Source organism: Lynx rufus, unplaced genomic scaffold (genome assembly GCF_022079265.1).
Source record: "Lynx rufus isolate CCGP_SWC_20201006 ecotype Redwood Valley unplaced genomic scaffold, mLynRuf1.p SCAF_18, whole genome shotgun sequence".
NCBI lineage: Eukaryota > Metazoa > Chordata > Mammalia > Carnivora > Felidae > Lynx > Lynx rufus.
This window is the reverse complement of record NW_025814832.1, coordinates 1,108,948-1,128,742: the sequence shown is the minus strand read 5'-3', so window position 1 is coordinate 1,128,742 and position 19,795 is coordinate 1,108,948. Positions and strand designations below refer to the sequence as shown.

General features: G+C 50.3%; 1 protein-coding gene and 1 pseudogene across 1 annotated transcript in view; both read left to right on the top strand.

Annotated features, from left to right (window-relative positions):
* The window catches only part of RAP1GAP2 (RAP1 GTPase activating protein 2), a 190,669-nt gene that overhangs the window by 47,412 nt on the left and 123,462 nt on the right, over positions 1-19,795 (top strand). The window lies entirely within an intron of this gene.
* LOC124513713 (uncharacterized) lies at positions 7,273-7,370 on the top strand (annotated as a pseudogene).

Below are 19,795 nucleotides of genomic sequence, written 5' to 3'. Positions count from 1 at the left end.
CCCGGTTCTAGCCAAGAAAGGTTGCAGTCATTTTGCAGAGCCCTGGAGGCACCAGAGCCGGAGGTGGAGTGTGGCACTGGCTGATCAGTGGGGCTGATTCCCAGGTTCACACGGATGTGTCTCCTGGAGCGGGTTCCCAGGCACAGAAGGCCCTTTTCTTCAGGACCAAGCATGCGTGTCTGTCTGTCTCACCCCACTGGCCCCTTAGGAACGGGCTGTGCAGCTGTCTGCCCTCTGTTCATGATTAACTTCTCTGTCGTGTCCTCCCCCTACTCCCACCCAGGCCTCCTCAGCCTTTGGGTTTCCCCAGATTGGGGCAGAGACCCAGGTTGGCAGCTGCCTGGCACTTTGTTCCCAGGGGCTGCAGGCTTGGGGGTGAGGTGGGGGTGGGCTGGAACAGACCTTTGAGGTCCTGTGAGCTGGGACACTGCTGGGAATAAACTGCTGAGTGGTGGAGATCGGGGAGGCTCCTTCTCTGCCCTGACTTCCAGTGCTGCGATCTGGGTGTCCATCCTCCTCTGCTCACCCCAGAGTGCCCCAAGGATGTGGCCTTAGAAGACCTCTGAGTCACTAATGTGAAGATTGTTTCCTTTCAGTTCTCTTTGCAACTTTGTGATTTCTTTAAGGACCACGTCTTTGTTCGGAGCAAGCATGTGGCCAACACCTGACACTTGCCTATTTTTCTCTTTTAACGAAGGTGCTTCAAGCTCAGAGCCTTTGTCAGGCAATGGTATTGAGCTAGAATTGAATAAGTTTGTATTTATTTTCATGGCATGAATGACAAGTGATAATAGATTTTCATTTAGGGTGGTAATGTTTTCTTTTAAAATTGATCAGGTAAAAAAGCGAGTTGATCTAATTAAAGCAAAATAATAACTAAATAACAGGGTATATGTATGATATTGAGTCAAAAAAATTGTGAAGGTGGTATGTGAATGGCCTAATCTGTGGTTTCATGTGTGTTAGCCCTGTTTGTTTTGGGCAAGGATGGTCTTCTATTTCTCACTTACCCTAGTCTCTCTGCACAAAGTATTTAATGAATGTTGGTGGAATGGGGAAGTCTAGCATAAATGGCCACTGCATTGTCTGCCATGGATGGGTTTCCGTATGCTTTGCTGTTTTGGTGTGGGGCATGGGCCGAAGGAAGGGCTCCCTCACCCTCGGGGAACTTCTGCCTCTAGGGCCTCAGAAATCAGATCAAGGTTTGGTCTTTTAGGGACAACCTTGCATTTTCAGCCACATCGGGGCTGGCAACATTGTGGTTGCAGAGGACCTGAGAATGCCTGGAACCCTAGAACAAGAGGGACAACTTGGTGCAAAGATTTTTTGCCTTCATCGCATCCCAGTGGCCCTGTTGCCCACTGATGCACTTGACCTGAAATAGCTCCCAGGCAGTGGCGGATGGGCCGGAGCCACCCATACTCACCTGCCTGGGAAGGGGTCAGGCCTTGCACTGAGATGCAGCTTTCTTCTGTGTGTGGGTGGATAGAGCACACACCCTATGCTGGGCTGGACCTATGGCTGGTGCCCCCAGCGCCCGCAGTGCCCTCTAGCTGAAATAGTCCATCAGCTAACGTGTCAGCTTGGTGTTCTGCCAGAGCCGAAGCCCTGAGCTGCGTGTGCTTGTGCTCTGCCCTCTTCCCCACTGAGGACACTCATTTCCCCATTCTTCCAGACTGATTCTCAGGTCCCCACTGGTGTTCTCCCAGCAGCAGGCCTAGCTTCGGTCCCAGGGGTGGGGCCTGGGTCACTCACTCTCTGGCTATAAATAGATGTCCAGGGCTATCTCTGTGATGCCCCACCAGCCAGGCAGGCCCAGGAGGGCCGAGGCCATCGCTAATGGATGCTTCATAAATAAAACAGGCACATTTTGGCACCACCCTGGTGCTTCTTCCTGTCCACTCCAACTCCAATGCCAGCAAGATACTGTGCCCACTGGAGAGGCAGGGTTGAGGCCTCAGGCCCAGGAATTCATTTGTAGCCCTGTCTCTCTCCAGCCAAGTCCCCTTCCCTGCCTGATTCTCTGTGCTTGCGTGAACACCAGACTATATTAAAAATAAAAACAAAACAACAAAACCTGCAACAAGGCAACTTGCCTCAGGGACCTTTCTGGCCCCAACAGGGCTGTGTCCCAAGAAGGACTAATGGCTTATTTTAATTCCCTCCAGCCCTCTGCCCGAAGTGAGAAGGGGCTAGGCTTCCAGGCAGTGCTTGGAAGTGAGTGAGTGGGGCTTTGGAGCTGCTCCGGCCTGCCCATATAAGGGACTCGGCCACGGCCCTTTCCCTGCGGCTGACCAGTGACCTTCTGTCTTTCGGTTCGGAAGCGAAGATGAAGCTTGCATGGGGTGTGCAGGAGACAGGGAAGAACTGTCGCGGGGTGTGCGGGGGGGCCAGGTGCTGGTGGGGTGTGGGCGCCCCTGGCAACCTGGGACGCGAGGCAGAGTGTAGCGGCTTTGACATTGATCATTGACCCCGTTTTGTGTCAAACTTCCAGGGCCGGGGAAACAAAGGTTAACCGAGGGACAGACCCCAGCCCAGGTAGGCGCCGATGCTGGATAGCCCCCTCCAGCCTCCCGCGACAGTCCTTTCCCCGGACTTGGGGAAAGGTAGGAGGTAGCATCCCGCTGGGTCAGACCGCCCGGGGGCCTCTCTCAGGCCGGGAGGGCGGGCACGGGGTGCGGGATGCCCTCTCTAACCGGTCCTGGGCCGGGGGAGGCCCGCGGCGGTCCCCGTGTACGGAGGCGGTTTCGAACGGACTGAGGACGCGCGTTTGGTCTCGGTGCATGTTTTTTCTCCCTGTGTTTTAAAGACAGTGACAGCATTGGAGAAGTATCCCGGCGGGCCGGGCTGGGAGAGCGCGTCAGCCGCCTTTGCCTGGGGAGGGAGCCCGGGGCCCCGCCAGCGGGGGCGGGGACGGGGGAGCGCAGAGGAGGGGACGGAGAGGGAGCGGCGAGAGAAGGGCGGGGGGCCCGGCTGCCCGCCCGGAGGGGAGGGGAGGGAGCCGGGGCGCGGAGCGGAGGGCGGTCGCGGCGCCGAGCCCCCGGGGGCGCTGAGCGCGAGCGGGCCGCCTGAACCACCCGCAGCCCGGGCGCCCGGGCCGGGGCACGGGAGGCGGGACCGGGGCGGGGTCCCGGCGCGGGCGGCGCGTCGGAGCCGGAGCCGGAGCCGGAGCCGGAGCCCCGGAGCCGCCCGTCCGGGCCGCGCCCGGAGCGAGCCTTGGAAATGCCTGCGCTGGGGGAGCGGGTGCCGGCTGCCCGGCGGGCTCCGAGGAGACGCTGAAGGTCGCCGGGAAGTGAGCGCCCGGTCACCTGACCCCCGGGGCGCACCTAGGCGGGGCGGGGCCCATGAGAGGCGGGCGGCCGGGGGCCGGGGCGCGGGCGCAGGGGCTGGGAGCGGGCGGCGCGGAGCGCGCGGAGCCGGGCCGACGGGGGCGCGCGGCGGGCGGGCGAGGGCGCGGCCGGGCACCGCCGGCGGCCTCGCCATGTCCCAGCCTGCGGGGAGGATGCATTGCCGAAAGGCAGGGATCCGCGCCGCCGTGGTGCTCATCGGACTCCTGCACAAATCCAGAAAACAGAATAAAGAGAAAAGGTAAAGCCTGGCAGTGCCGCCTCCCCTTTCTTCCACTCTCATGCTAAATCCCCGTTTTCTTTAGGGTGGACTTTTACAAAAGGGCTTTTGGCCCTGAGTTGGTTGGGAAAAACCTCTGCTCCGTGCGCCGTCGGGGGAGCGACTCAGGAGCGTCGCCCTGGACACTGGCTGTTGGGGGAAAGCCCAAGCAGGACATTGGCTGGGTCGGAGGGCGTCTGGGAGGGCCCTTCGGGCTCCATCATCCACAGAGGGGCACCCAGTATTTCGTCCCCATTCCCGGCATTGGGCGCCCTTCCGGAAGCCTGCAGTGAGTAGCACTGATCCGACCCGGGCGACAGCCCCTGGCTGAGCCCAAGTATCTCACCGCGCCATTTGGTTCTCTTGCAACTTGGCTGAGCCCACGAGGTGCCCGCCAGGCCAGGATCTGCTTGCCTTTTGCGCACAGTGCCGGCAGGCCAGGAGCAAGTTTGGAGGTTGCTTGACAGCCTCCTCCCCCCCCCCTTCTTTGGATTTTTCTCTTTGACTCGTCACCTTTCTTGAGTTTACTAATTGTTTGCTCCTGGATGTTGAAAATAGTTCTCTCGAGCTATTTCAGAGATACTCTGGATGACCTATGGGTTAAGAGGTGGCGTTTGGGGCAAAGGAGCTTCTGGGGCAGCTTCCTGGGCTCCAGTCCCTTGCTGCAGGCTTGATGCCCGCAAGACCTCAGGGAGGTGCTTACACAGTCTGGCACAGACTCCCTCCACTGTCCAAAGCTTCCCAGCAACTGGGGGTCATCAGAACTGACTGTCCATAGGAGTGTTGTGAGAATTTGGGGTGGCTCCAGTGGCTCTGCGGAGGAGTTTGGAGGGGTTAGTGCTGTGCTCTGCCGTTAGCCAAGGGGTGAGACAAGGGCAGTGGAGCCAGAGACACCTGGGTGGTGACAGGTGACCCTTGGGCTTGCCCAGAAGCCGGGTGTGCCTTGGGGTGGTGGTGGTGGGGGGCAATGGATTGGAGCACTCCCAGGAGCTGGCATTGGTTGCCCCCGTGATGTGGTTGACTCCTGTCCCTCTTGCCCCCCTTCCTACGATTCAGTCTAATTGGATGTTTCCCACAGGATAAGGTAGCTGTCCAGTGAGATGACTTTAGGTGGGCAGGCATGAGATAACATTGAGTCACCTAGTGAGAAGGATCTTCCCTTTTCAGTTCTCTACTAATCCGTGTGATTTCTTTAAGGGGAAACTTTCAGGTTGGTGCTAGTCTGGCTTTAACACCTTTTTAACACTTGCTAATCTCTGTTTCATAACAAAGGGAAAGCAGACCTCTGGCTCTGGGCCTCTAAGTGGGGAACAGTGCCTGCCTACAATTTAGGTTGTTTCTGTGCTATTTATTTTTAGGCTTCGCTCCCAGTTATGGTCAGTGGTACTGATTTTCTTCTTTGTGGTGGTGATATACGGCATCACTTTAAATTAAATGTATTAAGTCATAAGAACGAGTCCGTTTAATAGAAACAGCTATAGTACAAAGGGTATAGAATGTGGCAGAAATCCTGCAAGCGATGTAGGGAATGGCTGGTGTCTGGGATAAACCTGTCTAGCAGAAAAAGCTACCAGTGGGACTCTGGAGCCCAGTGCTCTAGGTCTGGGCCCCATTTCCCCCTACTTTGGTTCTCTTCCATTCCCTGTCTTTCAGCATTTTATATGTAATGGGGGGATGAATAAGCCAGCCTTCTAAAGTCAGAGGGATGCGGGATGGCTGTTCTGAGACAAGGGAGTCTGTTTGGAGGAATGAGAAGGATGATGTGCTTGATAGACAGGCAGCTGCATCAGACCATCAGGCCAGTTCCTATTTCTGAGTATAGAGCATGTGGTAGGGTGGAAAAGTGACTGCATGGTCCCCGCTTATCCACTGACGGTGACGTGTAGTATAGATGTAATCTCCCTGAGCCTGTTTCTGTGTCCATGCAAAAGGCTTAAGTGAGATAATGTGGGTGAAGGTGCATCTCAAAGGTATGAAGTGCTCCATGAGGATGAAGGGGTTTGAGCAGAACCGTTCCCATTTGCTTCTCTCTGGGCTTGTGCTCCTGGAAACCAAGGTAAGATGTCTGGTGGTGACAGCCCCACCAGTAGTCAAGGGCAGCCATGCATGGGCCCGGGGCAGGGGGGGGGTGGGCAGCCAGGTGCAGTGAGGCACAGGGAAGGACTGGCCAGGGGTGAGGATGCCTTAGGCTCATGGTATCTTGTCCTTCCTCTTGGATGCACTGTGCCCTTCCCTGCAATGCAGCAGACGTTGAGGCCCTCCCAGCCCTCGCCTTCGTCCTATTCTGCTGTTGCTTCTGTCATCCTGATTGCTTTGGCCACAGACTTAACTTACCCAAGGAGAGAGAGGGATTGATTTCGTGTTGGTGCTAAATGACCTTTGTTTCCCTTGCTGTAATCTGGAGTTTCTTTGTCTTTAAGCATCTGAAATCAGTGCAGTGCTCGCTATTGAACCTTGCTCTGTGGGCACCAGCCATGGGGGTGGGGGTGGGGGTGGGGTGGGCAGGGGGTGCGCTGGAACAGGCTGCAGCTGCCAACCTCTTATGTGCTCCCCAGACTCCAGGCTGGGTGTTTAATTGCTGAGTCCCTGATTCCTCTCTGCTCTCATCTAAGACCCCTTCTTCATCCTTCCCAGAAGGCTTGATCCATCCATCCATCGATCTTCCTAGCACCTTTAATTGACAGACTCATGCAGATAACACTCCTGGCTGTTGGCCTTAAGGGGTAGAGTGGTCCTGTGTGGCCTTGCAGTGATGGCCCCATCGTCTTTGTCATCTTCCTGCCCTCTGCAAGCTACCTGGAAATGTATTGCATATTGGGGGCAGCAGGTGCACCAGGGAAGAGGGTAATGACATAGGTATCCCAAATGGGCCCAGAACCAGGAGACTCCAGGTTACTCTTGGTAGGTCCCGAGAACTATGTTGAAAGCCCAGCCTCAGTTTGCCTCCTGGAGAAGTGGCTGTGGTGCTCATCAACCTTGACTTGACAACTCTCTATGGGGGTTGTGGGATAACCTGGAGGTTCTGCCTTTCTGACCATCTTCCAGGGACTCCATCCCCTGGGATCCTGCAAAGGCAATGGTGTGTTTTCGAGGGGTACTGATTTGAGCATGGTTCCAACGAGGCACCTGAATGAAGCCTTTCTTGCAGATGGCGTTTTTGGAGATCATTGTAGTGGAGAGCATCTTTAAAGTGCTTTGATTTTCAGATCCTGCTTTCTTGTGGTTGTGGCAGATCAGGGTAAGGTCCAGAGCACTGCCTTGGTCATAGAAGTGGATGGGCGGGGGGAATGCTTTCCTCTGAGGGGGAAAACAGGTATCTCTGATGGGAAGGATTAAGGTAGAAAAATAGAATCAAAATATATATGTTCCAAATGGTATGGATAAAGTTGTGTGGACTTGGGAGTGATATTCTGAACTGGAGAGAGGTCAGTTAGCATAAATGAAAAGGCATCTACTTCTGATGGGGGGGTAGTTATTTTGAGACAACTCCCACCATGGGGTTTGTGAGGAGGAAAACAGGAATTCCCTCATTATTCAGCAGACCACTCATGGCAGGCTCTGGGAGGCATAACAGGGAATCTAATGAATTTGATCCCTCTGTTGTGGGGTGTAATGTCTAGTGGGTTATTCCTGCTTAGGTTATTAGAGAAAAAGTTCTTCCCGAGATTGCTTTGGTACCACATATACTAAAACTGGACCGATACAGAGAAGATTAGCATGGCCTCCGCACAAGAAGTTCATACCTAGCTTTTTTTTTTTTTTTTTAACTTTTTATTGTGGGAATTTTCATGCATGCACAAAAGTAGAGAGAAAAGTAATACGATACCCATTTTGAGCCATCATGAACTCATGGCCAATCTTGTTTCATTTATTTGCCCCCCCTCCCAATCCCCCACAAGATTATTTTGAAATAAATCCCATCATGGTATCATTTCATTCTTAATTATTTCAGTATACATCTTAAAGATAAGAATTCTTGTAAGGAAATAGGGGTGCCTGGGTGGCTCAGTCGGTTGAGCGTCTGACTTTGGCTCAGGTCATGATCTCGTGGTCTGTGAGTTCAAGCCCCGTGTTGGTCTCTGTGCTGACAGCTAGGAGCCTGGAGCCTGCTTCAGATTCTTTGTCTCCCTCTCTCTCTCTCTCTGCCTCTCCCCTGCTCATGCTCTCTCTCTCAAAAATAAATAAACATTAAAAAAATTAAAAATTCTTGCAAGAAAACAAACACTACTATTATTGTATTCCCTAAGTTAACAGTAATTTCTTAAAAAAATTTTTATAATGTTTATTTTTGAAAGAGAGAGGGCGTGCATGCAAGTGGGGAGGGGCAGAGAGAGAGGGAGACACAGAATCCGAAGCAGGCTCCAGGCTCTGAGCTGTCAGCATGGAGCCCTATGTGGGGCTTGAACCCATGCACTGGCCAGATCATGACCTGAGCTGAAGTCGGATGCTTAACCAACTGAGCCACCCAGATGCCCCATCCAACAGTGATTCCTTAGTATCATATTGAATTAGTGCTCAGATTCCCCTATTTGTCTCATAAAAGTTTTTCAAAAATTTTTTGAGTCAGGATTGAAAAAATCCAGTGTAATTGGTGATATATCACTCTATAAGTTTTCTCTTCCAACTTGTTTTTCTTTATAATTTCTTTTTTTGGGGGGTTTTTAAAATATATTTATTTTTATTTTTGAGAAAGAGAGAGAGAGAGAGAGAGAGAAAGAGAAAGCAGAGAGAGAGGGAGACAGAGGATCCGAAGTGGGCTCCAAGTGGTCAGTGCAGAGCCTGATGCGGGGCTCTAACTCTTGAACCATGAGATCATGACCTGAGCTGAAGTTGGACGCTTAACCAACTGAGCCACCTAGGCACCACATCTTTATAATTTCTTTATTGGAGAAACTTAATTATTTTGGGGAGTCAGGATTTCGTGGATGGTATCTCCTGGTGTCATTTAACATGTTCTGCTGTTCCCTATGATACTGTAAGTCGATATTGAGTTTTAGAGGTTCTATCACATTTGTTTGTTTGTTTTTTGGGCAAGACCGCGCTTTGGAGTTTGTCTAATTGTCTGTTTTAGTGACGTTGGCAGCTGTTAATTGATTTTGTCTTTGGAGTTTGAAGGCTGGTGTGGAGGGTACTGTGTCTGCCATGGGAGAGTGTGTGACAGACCCACGAGCTGGCTGGATTTGGGGTCTGAGCCTGTGGAGTGTGTGGGAGTCCTGGCCTTGGAGTCCCAAAGTCCCAGAGCTGGAAGGGGCACAGGCGGGAGCCGATCTGCTCCCTGGCCCCAGAACAGATGGCTGCTTGTTCTCTTCTCAGGAGGTGGCTGGGTCCTGCCCTTTGTGGAAGGGCCTGTTACTTGCCCTCTCTTGTCTGATGTTTGAATGCCACTTGGTTGGCTGTTATTGCTTTAAAGAACAAACATCTCCCTTTACCAGCTTCCCATTTTAAGACTCACTGAGTGTGTGAGAAGTTAGACTCGTAGAGTTAAGGGAGAGAATTTGAGGCAGAAATCAGGTGGTTTTTTTTTTTTTAATGTTTAATTTTGAGAGAGAGAGCAAGCACGGGAGGGGCAGAGAGAGGGAGACAGAGAGTCTGAAACAGGCTGTCAGTGCAAAGCCCAACATGGGGCTCAAACTCAGGAACGGTGAGATCATGACTTGAGTCGAATTTGAATGCTCAACTGTTTGAGCCATCCAGACATCCCAAGGTTTTTAATTCCTTTGGAGCCACTGTTTTAATCTCCCATTTGGTGTCCCTGCTTCTTGTCCTCCTTATCCATTCTTATGGTGGCCAGAGTGGAGTTTTAAAACTTCAAGTAAAATCAAGTCTCTCAAGGTAGAAATCTCTCCATAGGCTTCTCATTATAATTTAAATGAAGTCCAAACTCTGAAGCTGGGCCTGCATCCCCTGCCTGGTTCTCTGATCTCACTACCAGTTTCCCTCTCACTCACGGCGGTCACTGTATTTCTGCTGCAAAGGCCTTTCTGTTTCTGGAACATGCCATGCTTGTTCCTACCTCAGGCCCTTTACACATGCTGTTTATGGTGATTTAATTGAGTGGTGCTTCCTCATTGTTGGGTGTCAGCTCAAATGTCATCTCTCTTTTTTTATATTTATTTTTGGGAGAGCACAAGTGGGGGAGGGGCAGAAAGAGGGGGACAGAGGATTCAAAGTGGGCTCTGTGCTGTCAGCAGCGAGCCCAATGTGGGGCTTGAACTCATGAACCGTGAGATCATGATCTGAGCCAAAGTTGGATGCTCAACTGACTGAGCCACCCAGGTGCCCCAAATGTCATCTCTTCTAAAAGGACTCCCCTGACCTTCCAATCTAAGCAGCTTACTCCAGCCATTATTGCTTTACTCTGATTTATTTCCTCCATGGCACTTATCATTAACTGATATTATGTAATAAACAATTTATTGACTATTCCCAGTCCTAGAATATGAGCTCTCTAACAGCAGGGACTTTGCCTTTTTCACCCCGGGGCCCCCATTGCCCCAATCGGAGGTGCTTAGTAAGTATTTGTGTATGAATGAATGGGTGCTTACGAGACTCACTGACTCCCCAGAAGAAATATGCCCATTGCCTATTCCCCGGGGTCCTCGTAGGACTGCAGTGTGCCCTCTGACACAGATTTCAAGATGCCTTCTCTTGGCTGAGATTGGGGAATGTCCTCTTCCCTCTCCTTCATTTCCCTTGGGAAGAGCGTTTGAACATAAATGTAACATTATGTGCACAGGAGGAGTGTTGTTACTCCTCTTTTCCTGCCCCTGCGTGGTTTGGGGACCCACAGATGCGAGGGTCCAGCCTCAGTCCTGAAGCTGGGTCCGGGCCCCGGGCCTGTCCTGACACTGAGTTCCTAGATCTCGGGTGCTGGAGCTGCTGTGTGGTAGGCAGAGGAGGGCTCCCTTCATTCATGCCAGAGAGGGGCCAGTGGGTGTCTGAATTAGTGAACACCCGCCATTAGTGAATATATATTTTTTCTAAATGCAGCTTTATCTCTTTGGAGCCCGTGTGGTACACAGATGGCTGGTTACCAGGATGTTGCCAAATACAGGGCCTGCCAAGCCCGTTTGGTTACACCAACGAAAATCACTTCTGTGCAGACGGGGGCTGCTGAAGGGCTCAGGAAATGTCTCAGTCGTTTTAAGCAGATGAGGCCCTCTTGCCCTCCCTACCCCACGTCCGCCCCACAAACTGAGTTTCCTTCCCTCTTGAATCCATAAAAAGTAAATGAGGTAGGCAAGATGATCTCAGGTGGACAAATGCTTTTTATTTTAATTGCTATTTTTAAAAAAAGTGAGTTCTGGCAAGTGATACTGGTTTTCCATGTATGATGGTTACATAACATTTTTAAAAAGTAAATTTGTTTAAGTAAAAAATTGCGATCAATTTGAAGAAAAGTGTTAAGAAAAGTAACAGTCAGGTGGTACATGGATCTGGGAGAAAATTGAGAAGATGCTGTGGAAATGCCTGCCGTTTGGGGAGCGCTGTTGGAAGGAAGCGGGCACATTTCTCAAATGTTCAAGTGGGCCCAAAACACCAGGGTCCTGGGGTGGTTGAAGGTTGAATGGTTGTAGCAAGCCAACATCTTTTGAGGCTTACTGTAGGCTAGGCTTACCTACCTGTCTTAATTGTACGAGTTATTCTCTTTATTTTCCGGCAGAGGGACAGAGGCTCAGAGTTTGAGGAGCAGGCTGGGGCCAGAATCAGAGGTGGAGGAACAGGGATTTTAACCCTGGTCTGTTGAGGTCCAGAGGCGGTGGTCTTCACTGCTGTGTTATTTGGAACCCGGGATGAGCACTACCGCAGTGCCTGGCTTCGGAGAGGTGCCTAACACGCACTGCCACGGCTGTTACTGTGAATGCATGCAAGTGTAACATACATACAGTGAGTGTACAGATCTCAGGGCACGGCTCAGTTAATTTCCACATATGTATTCACCTGTAGAGATACCACCCACGTGAAGCCGCCGAACTTCCCTGCACCCCAGCAGGCTCCTTCTTGCGTCCCCACAGTCCGCTTGTAATTAATGTGGAGTTAGGTCCATTGCCTTGTATGTGGGGTACCTGGGTAGCCTGGACACCCAGAATAAAGGGAAGAGCATATTTAGGATTTCCTGAGTTGGGATTTCTAAGTGGGGCGTCCTAGTTCAGCCCCGAAGAAGAAGGTGTCAGAGAATCCACTCTGATTTCTAGGGATGAGTAAGCTTGGTTTCACCTTCTCCTCCCCTTCTAGACACACTCAGTGGGAACCTGGAGCCGATGCTGTGTTTATTCACTGCCCTTGGAGCAAGGGTGGGTTGAAAAATTGTCACTTGCTTTTAAGCTTATCAGTTATGAACACACTGTTTCATGAAGGCTGGAACTCTAGCCAAGTCCTTCCCGGAGCCCTCCGGTGGGGGGGTGGGGGCGGTGCTGACCCTGCCAGGCCTCAGGGTTAGTCCACTTCTCCAAAGGCAGAAGGGAGCCCCTCTGTTGATTAGAGCCCCCCTCCCCTGCTTTTCTCTTTCTTTACTGTGAGGATCTTGACCAGCCACACTGAATGAGTGTGGTGGAGTCGGGGGGCTGGCTGTTGTCGTAAGTGTTTACTCTCAGGGTATGACGACTTGAAACGGCCCCCACACAAGGTACGACTCTCACCTGGTTTACAGGACAGATCCCTCCGAGGGGTGGAGTCAGGACCTCCCCTCATTTCTCACCGTCACGTGCTCTAAAACCACACTGTCTTGTCTACAGATAGCGGGACTGCACCCGTCAGGGACTCCACCCTGACGCCTGGAAGTTTGCCAGGTGCCTGAGGTAGAGGTTGGAAATGGCCCCTGCAGATTCCTTGAATCCTCATGAAGCCTCTACTGTGTGCCAGACACTGTTCTCGATGCTGGGGATACAGCAGGGCACAGCGCGGGTGCAAAGCCCCGCCCATTCTCCAGGGGCTCTGTTAGGCCCACATGTGTTTTTCCCTTTGAAGCTGATATTTTAAAATTGGAAGGTTCCATGTTGCACATTTTTTTTTTTTCAGTCTTCTCTGGAGAAATCAGAAGCTTTGGCAACATTGGTGGGCCTGCCTTCCTGCATCACAGCTAAACTGGCAGCAGCCTGCTCAGTATAGGGCTGGTCCCTTTCTGCTCACCTTTGTACCCATCCCTGGCCACACCTGTGCTACCTCCTCCACAGCTGAGGGATTCGATGTAGAGTGGGGGAGGCGGGAGGCTCAGGGGTGGGGGGCGGCTGGGGGCCATGTCCCAGCCCTGCATGCCCTTTGGGCTTCCTTTGGATTTGGGCAGGTCCAGTGTGATTGGAAATGAGGGTTCCTGCAGGAGATGGGCTGCAGAAAGGCCACTGTTCATTGTCTTAAATGTTCCTCCCCACCTTTCCCTCCCTAATTATCCCCAAATAAAGTGACAGCAATTATGGGAGGCTATGTATTACAGTGTAAAAACTCAGGAATCCTAAGAGAAGGGACTGGACCGGGAGCTCATGTTGCCTCTGCTCTGGGCATGGCACTAGGCTGGCACTGTGGGCCCACTTGTCGCATTTCATTCTTTGCAACACCCTTACTATCATCATCTCCGTTTTTCATAGAGAAGAAAGCTGAGGTTCCAAAGGGGTGACATCTCCAGTGTCACTCAGCTTGTACAGCAGAGCTGGGATTCCAGTCCAGAACTGCCTGATGCCAAATTCTATGCCTCTTCTCCTGTCACCAGTTTCACGGTGACCGTGGCTGAGTTACTTGACCCCTCCGCCCTTGACTTTCGCGGTGTATGAAGTGGACGGTGATACAGCTCAGGTGCACGAAATGCATTCCAGGTGTATGAAAATGCTTCAAAACGTGAAGAACTGTAGCACCTTCACACATTCTCATTAGTTTTTAAGGAAAAGACTGGATTGGTCTCTTGGGCAGCTGGGCACCTTTTGAATACTGGGCCTGAGCTGGGGCAAGGGAGGGGGCAGTGGAGCCCAGAGGGGGGAACTGATTTACCAGGCTTCACATAAGCTGAAAGGGCTCCTGGCTGCTGTCCCCACTAATTAGAACAGAGATTTCTGCTTCTCTATGAGAACGGGAAGGTCTGGGCTGGAGCCCGCGTTACCTGTTCCATCTGTATTTTAATAGAACATTTATTTTAATAGGATTTAATCTTGAGATGCAAAGATGGAAACAGAAACAGCGTGTAAATCAAGAGGTAACCAAAACAGGCTGTCTGAAAACTAGATCTTCAAAGGTGCCAGGAAGAGCTTTTGAGTGTGACATCAACAAAGGCCAGTTACTGATAGCTGAGAAGGTCCCTCAAGGGCATGACCGTGGAGAGGCAGGACACAGCCCGTGTTGCAAGTGATGGGAGCAGGGACACCTGGCTTCCACATTGCAGTTCCTCTGACCTTCCTTCCCCTTTTCTGGAAAGTGCCCCCACCTCCCCCCCCCCCCCCTGCAGCATTCACCCTGTCTTTCTCTTCCATGAGTACACAAACACAGGCAGCAGTCCTGATTATAAATGGATTGTGTTCCAAGCATTCATTTGTGCTGTTTCAAGTCACTTCCATCAATGTTTGTGGAAGGCCAGGTGTGTGCCAGGCATGGGACAACAGGATCCTGGAGGAGAATAAGATACTGTCCTTGCCTTAAGCTGCCTGTGCTCCAAGTAGAGACCAGACGTGTAGTGTGAACCCCATACAGAAGATGGTGGGTGCTGGAGGAGATGGTGGCCTCCATCCTGGAGGTCAAAAGAAGGAGGGACCACCCCAAGGAAGGCTTCATGGAGTTGGTGGCGTTTGAGGTGGGCCAGGGAGACTGGACAAAATTTCTGAAGGGAGAGATGGAGTAGGGAAGTACATTCTAGTTAAATGGGACAGGGTACACAAAGGAATGGAGGTAAGGAGAGCGGCGGACACGTTCAGAACTCAGTTGGACTGTGGTGTGGATTTCACATTGGGCAGTAGTGGGAAATGAGGCTGTCAGGGTCACCTCAGGCCATTTTTGTTGGTGTTAAATGCCAAGGAGTGAAGGGCAGGTTAGGCTTCTCTGTTCCCTGACTCCCCCAAACTCACATCGCAGTTTGGTGCCCTAGTTAGCTCAGAAACATAATTAGTATTACAGTTGAAATGGAGCTCTGTAACCTTTGTTTTATTGTAATGCTATTTATTGGGGTTTCGGGCTAGAGGGTCTTCCTATTGGAGGAGTGGTAGGTGGTACCTCCCAAATGACTCTTGATTGGCAGTTTAGCTAAGTGACTCAGGAATCTTTTGGTTGCAGGTGACAGACCCCAATTCTAATGAACTTGAAAGAGAAATGTATTGGTTTAGGTAATTGGAAAGTTCAAGGGGGACAGATTCAGGTATGGCCTGATCCAGGGCTAGAATAGTATTCTGGACACTGGTTCTCTCTTCCCGTGTCTAAGCTATGCTTTCTTTTGGGTTGGCTGCATCCTCAGGTTGTCCACAAAGAAAGATGATGGCTATTCCAGGCTTACATTCTGCCAGTGTAGCAATACCACCCAACAGGAAGAGCAAGTCTGTTTTCTGATGATTTTCGAGGGAGTCCCAGGGACCACTCATACTGGACACGGTGGGTCACGTGCCCACCTCTGAACTTTGGCCAGAGGGATGAGCTATGCTGATGATCCAATTCTAGGTGCCCCCACCTTGTTCTAGGGGTGGAGTCACCTGGACTGAGAAAATAGGAGGGTGGGTCACCTAAGGAAATTTGGTATGTTGCTGTCAGTAGACCAGGGAATGGAAGCTGGACAGGAGAAAACAGCAGCTGTCTGCTCTCCTGGCCCCGGTGGTTTAGTTGGTGTTGGTCTCTGTTCAGTCTTGTCTACTTTGCTGGTGGCTGCAGAGGCTGGTACTCTCCCAGATGCAGGTATGCCCCCTTCTGCCTCTGCTGGGTGAGGTGTTCTCTCTTCTTCCCTGATGCAGCATATTGGACCCCCCAGCCTTACTAAGCACGCTCCTTGGGCACCCCCTTCCCAGAGTCTATCCTGGACATTGGGGCAGTCCAGTGCGTGACTGTGTCAGACCTTGCTTGGGGTCGGCCCTCAACTCTGGGGTTCAGTGATACTTCCCCATCCTCTTTTGCTGGTGCGCTGTGGGGCTTATTTGCCTCTCCACCCAGAAAGTCTGGATTCCTTTCATTTAGATTGCTCCTTCCTCTGACCATCTAGCCATGGATGCTCTTGGTCACAAGGTCCTGTCTGAGAGTGGGGCAGGCTCTGTATGATCCATCCCCCTGCGGGAAGCTCAGGCCCAGCGGAGATCTCAGGGGTATGAGAGGTGGGGACCCCTAGACAGCAAGGAAGTAACTGCAGCAGGGCAGAGGGGCAGCCTGAAGCCCCACAGAAAAACCCAGGGAAAGTAGCACCATGTGTGATCCTGAATGTACATGGTGTTCAAACAGTGGCCCTCAGTTTCCCTATCTGTGAAATGGGACTAGTTCTAATGAATGACTTATTTTCACTTGTTCTTTAACTGGAATTATTTGTGTAAGCAAAGCTCTTATTCAGCAATTCCACTTCTAGGTGCATATGCCCAAAATAACTGAAAGCAGGCACTCAAACGGATATCTGCACACCCATGTTCATAGCAACATTATTCAGAACAGCCAAAAGTGGAAGCAACTCAGGTGTCCTTCAGCAGGTGACTAGATAAACAAAATGTGGTATATCCATACAAGATATTATTCAGTCATAAAATGGAATGGAATTCCGATACAACGTGGATGAACCTGAACACATTATGCTAAGTCACTAAGCCAGAAGGACAGAAATTTGCTTGATCTCACTTATGTGAGGTACTGAGAATAGGTAAAAGCAGAAAGCCAGAAAGTAGAATAGAGTTAACAGGGTTTGGGGTGGTGGTGGGGAAGAGTTATTGTTCAGTGGATCAGAATTTCTGTTTGGGATGATGGAAAAGATTCTGGAAATGGACAGCTGTGATGCTTGCATAATACTGAAAGCCTCTGGATTGCACACTTGAAAATGGCTAGAGGGGTAAGAGAACAAACATCTTATTCAGACCCTCATATGTAAAAAAAAGATAAAAGAGAGTGTTTCTCTGGTTGAAGATGGGGTGACCAGGTTGGGGGAGCTCTAGTCCTGTCTCCATGAGCACTGAAATACATTTGGGGCCAGAGTGCCTTGGGGAAGCCACAGCCCACCCTTCTCTACAGGTTCTGAAGTTGACGGTCCCCAAGACCTCTCTCTTGTCCAAGCCCATCCCCCTCCTCCAATGGTCATGTGTTGATGGGAAGGTCAGCTCAGGGAGAAGGCTGTGGAGAGACTGGGCCACCTTGTGTGAGCTCTCTTTTTATCCCAGCATTTTCCTTTCCTGTAGCTGTGGACTCCTGGACAGGCATTTGTCAGTGTCTTGTGGGGTTCTCCTTGGAGGCCAAGGGGACTGGTAGTGGGTGGGTGGGGACTTCTGGGGGCTCAGCATGGATTCCGGTAGGAGTGTGGAGAGAAGAGTCTTGACTCTGAGCTGACCTTTGGGCACAGATCAGAGCCTGTGGCCACACGACAGAAGGCTTGGGTTTGGTGCCCACAACATGGATGCCTTCGGTGACTGCCAGCCAGACGCGAGCTGGGCAGCAGCCATTCCAGGGGGTGCTGTCCATGGAGAGCAGGCTTCAGGGTGGACATCTCTGCTGTTCCTGACCACCACACAGGCTTAGAACCTTCTTCTGAGCGTTTTCTGGGCTGCTTCTTGCCAATCTGATTTTTTTAAAAGAAATGTTTATTATATTTTTAAAATCCATGTTCCTTGCAGAAAATTTGGAAAACACAGAAAAGTACAAAGACTAAAATAAAAATCATCTGCAATCCCAGATGGGGGATTGCAGAGATAACCACTATTAACATTTAATATATTTTTTTCTGGTCTTTTTCCCTCTAAACACATACCCTCCCACACAGTGTATTTACATCTGCATCTACATCTGTTTCTATATATTATAACAAACTAGGGATTATACTTTAGATATAATGTATTAGGACTCTTGGGGGCAAATGTCAGAAGCCCAGGTTGAATTAAACAAACAAAGTAGGGGGATGTATTGGCTGTCATAACCCATTTGTAGAAAGGGCTGGGCCTCAGGGACAGCTGGATCCAGGACCTTGAGCAATCTCTCTTCCTCTCTGTCTCTTGTGTCTGTGTCTCTTTTTTGTGTTGGCTTCATTCTCTTGGGCCATCTCTACCTCTGATGTTGAAACCATGGTTACAGACCACTGTGGGTTTAACATTTTAACGCTTTTTCCTCCAGAGAGGGGAAAAAAAATCTCCTTTCCACCAGCTCCATTTAGACAAACCCCAAGGAGTTCCAATTGGTTTGGATCACACGCCCATCTGTGCATTAATCTCTACATGGGTGTTGGGTGGGGATTTATGCTTGGCCCAGCCTGAGTCAGGCCTCATCCCTGTGGCTGGTGTGGGTATTGTGAGCATAAGAGTCCTTTCCATTGGGAGAAGAGCAGATCCCTAAAGTAAAGGTGGGGAGTTTCATTATCAGATGAAGGGGTAAAAGTGACTTGGGCCAGGCAGAAACCATAGACAAAAGTTGCTTTGGCATTGGTTCCAGCCCTGGGCCGGGGGGTGGGGGGTAGCACAGTGTTTTGAGTGAGCACGTGGGCCCTCATTCACATACCCATTTAATGAAAGATCAATTGATAGCATCCCATGAGCAGTACAGTTTGGCCACACCCATCACCATTACGCATATGTATAGTCCCTTTGACCCAGGGAACCCCCTTTGAGAATTTATCCCGCATCTATATTTGCACATGCGTGGAACGATATAGTACAAGGTCATTCACTGCAATATTGTTTGAAACAGCAAAACGCTGGAAACAAGCAAATGCCTATCAGTAGAGAACTGGGCACCTGGATTCATGCCCTGGAATGCCATGTGACTTAAAAAGGAATAGGGAAGCTTTCTAGGGTCCAATGTAAAGTTCTCCCAAGATATTCTGAGTAAAGAAAAGCAAGGTGCAGGATGGAGTGTACAATATATGCTGTTTTTTTTTTTTTGTATAAAAAAGGGTGAAAATAGGACTCCATCTTTGTGTTGGCTTATGTTTGCATAAAGAAACTGCAGAAGGATGTGTAGAAACCATTGCATGAGGTGGCTGGGGAGCTGCACGGGGACAAGGATAAGACAATGCCTTTCACCATATGTATATATGTGTATATATATATATATATGTGTGTGTGTGTGTGTGTGTGTGTGTATGTATATATAAACATTTTAACTGTTTATTTATTTATTTTGAGAGAGAGAGATAGTGAGCAGGGGAGGGTCAGACACACACACACACACACACACACACACACACACACACACACAGAATCCCAAACAGGCTCCACACTGTCAGCGCGGAGCCTGATGGTGGGGCTTGAACTCACAAACTGTGAGATCATGGCCTGAGCTGAAATCAAGAATCTGATGCTTAACCAACCAAGCCACCCAGGCGCCCCTCACCGTATACCTTCTAATACATTTCGCTTTTGAACTACATTAATGTATTATTAAAAAATCAACAGATCATTTCCTTTTGGAGTGATCAACAAGTTTGGGAGTCAGAAATCCTGTGTCAGTGTCTGTTGCACACAGTGCAAATGTACCTAAAGCTGCTGAATTGTAGTGTTTAAAAAAGATTTTTTTTTTAGTGTTTATTTCTTTGAGAGAGAGAGACAGAGAGAGAGAGAGTGCAAGTGGGGGAGGGGAAGAGAGAGAGGGAGACACAGAATCCAAAACAGGCTCCAGGCTCTGAGCTATCAGCACAGAACCTGATGTGGGGCTTGAACCTATGAACTGTGAGATCATGATCTGAGCCTAAGTCGGACGCTTAACCGACTGAGCTGCCCAGGCGCCCCTGAACTGTATTCTTTAAAATGGTCAAAATAGTACATTTTGTGTATGTTTTACCACCATTTTAGGAGTGAAAAAAAGTCAGCAGACCGAAAAAAAAGTGGAAAAACCAGAAAAATAACCAACCAGAAAAACTCCATGGAATGTGAGCTCTGAAGTCAAGTGGCCTGAGTTCAAATCCTGCCTTTGCGATTTTGTAGCCCTGGGACTGTGCATAAATTGTTTAATTTCTCAGAGATTCAGGATAGGCATTTGTGAAGTGTGGATAATAAAAGAATCTGTATTCTGAGGGTGAATGAGAGGTTGGGATGAAGTGTGGTGCCCAGGAAACATG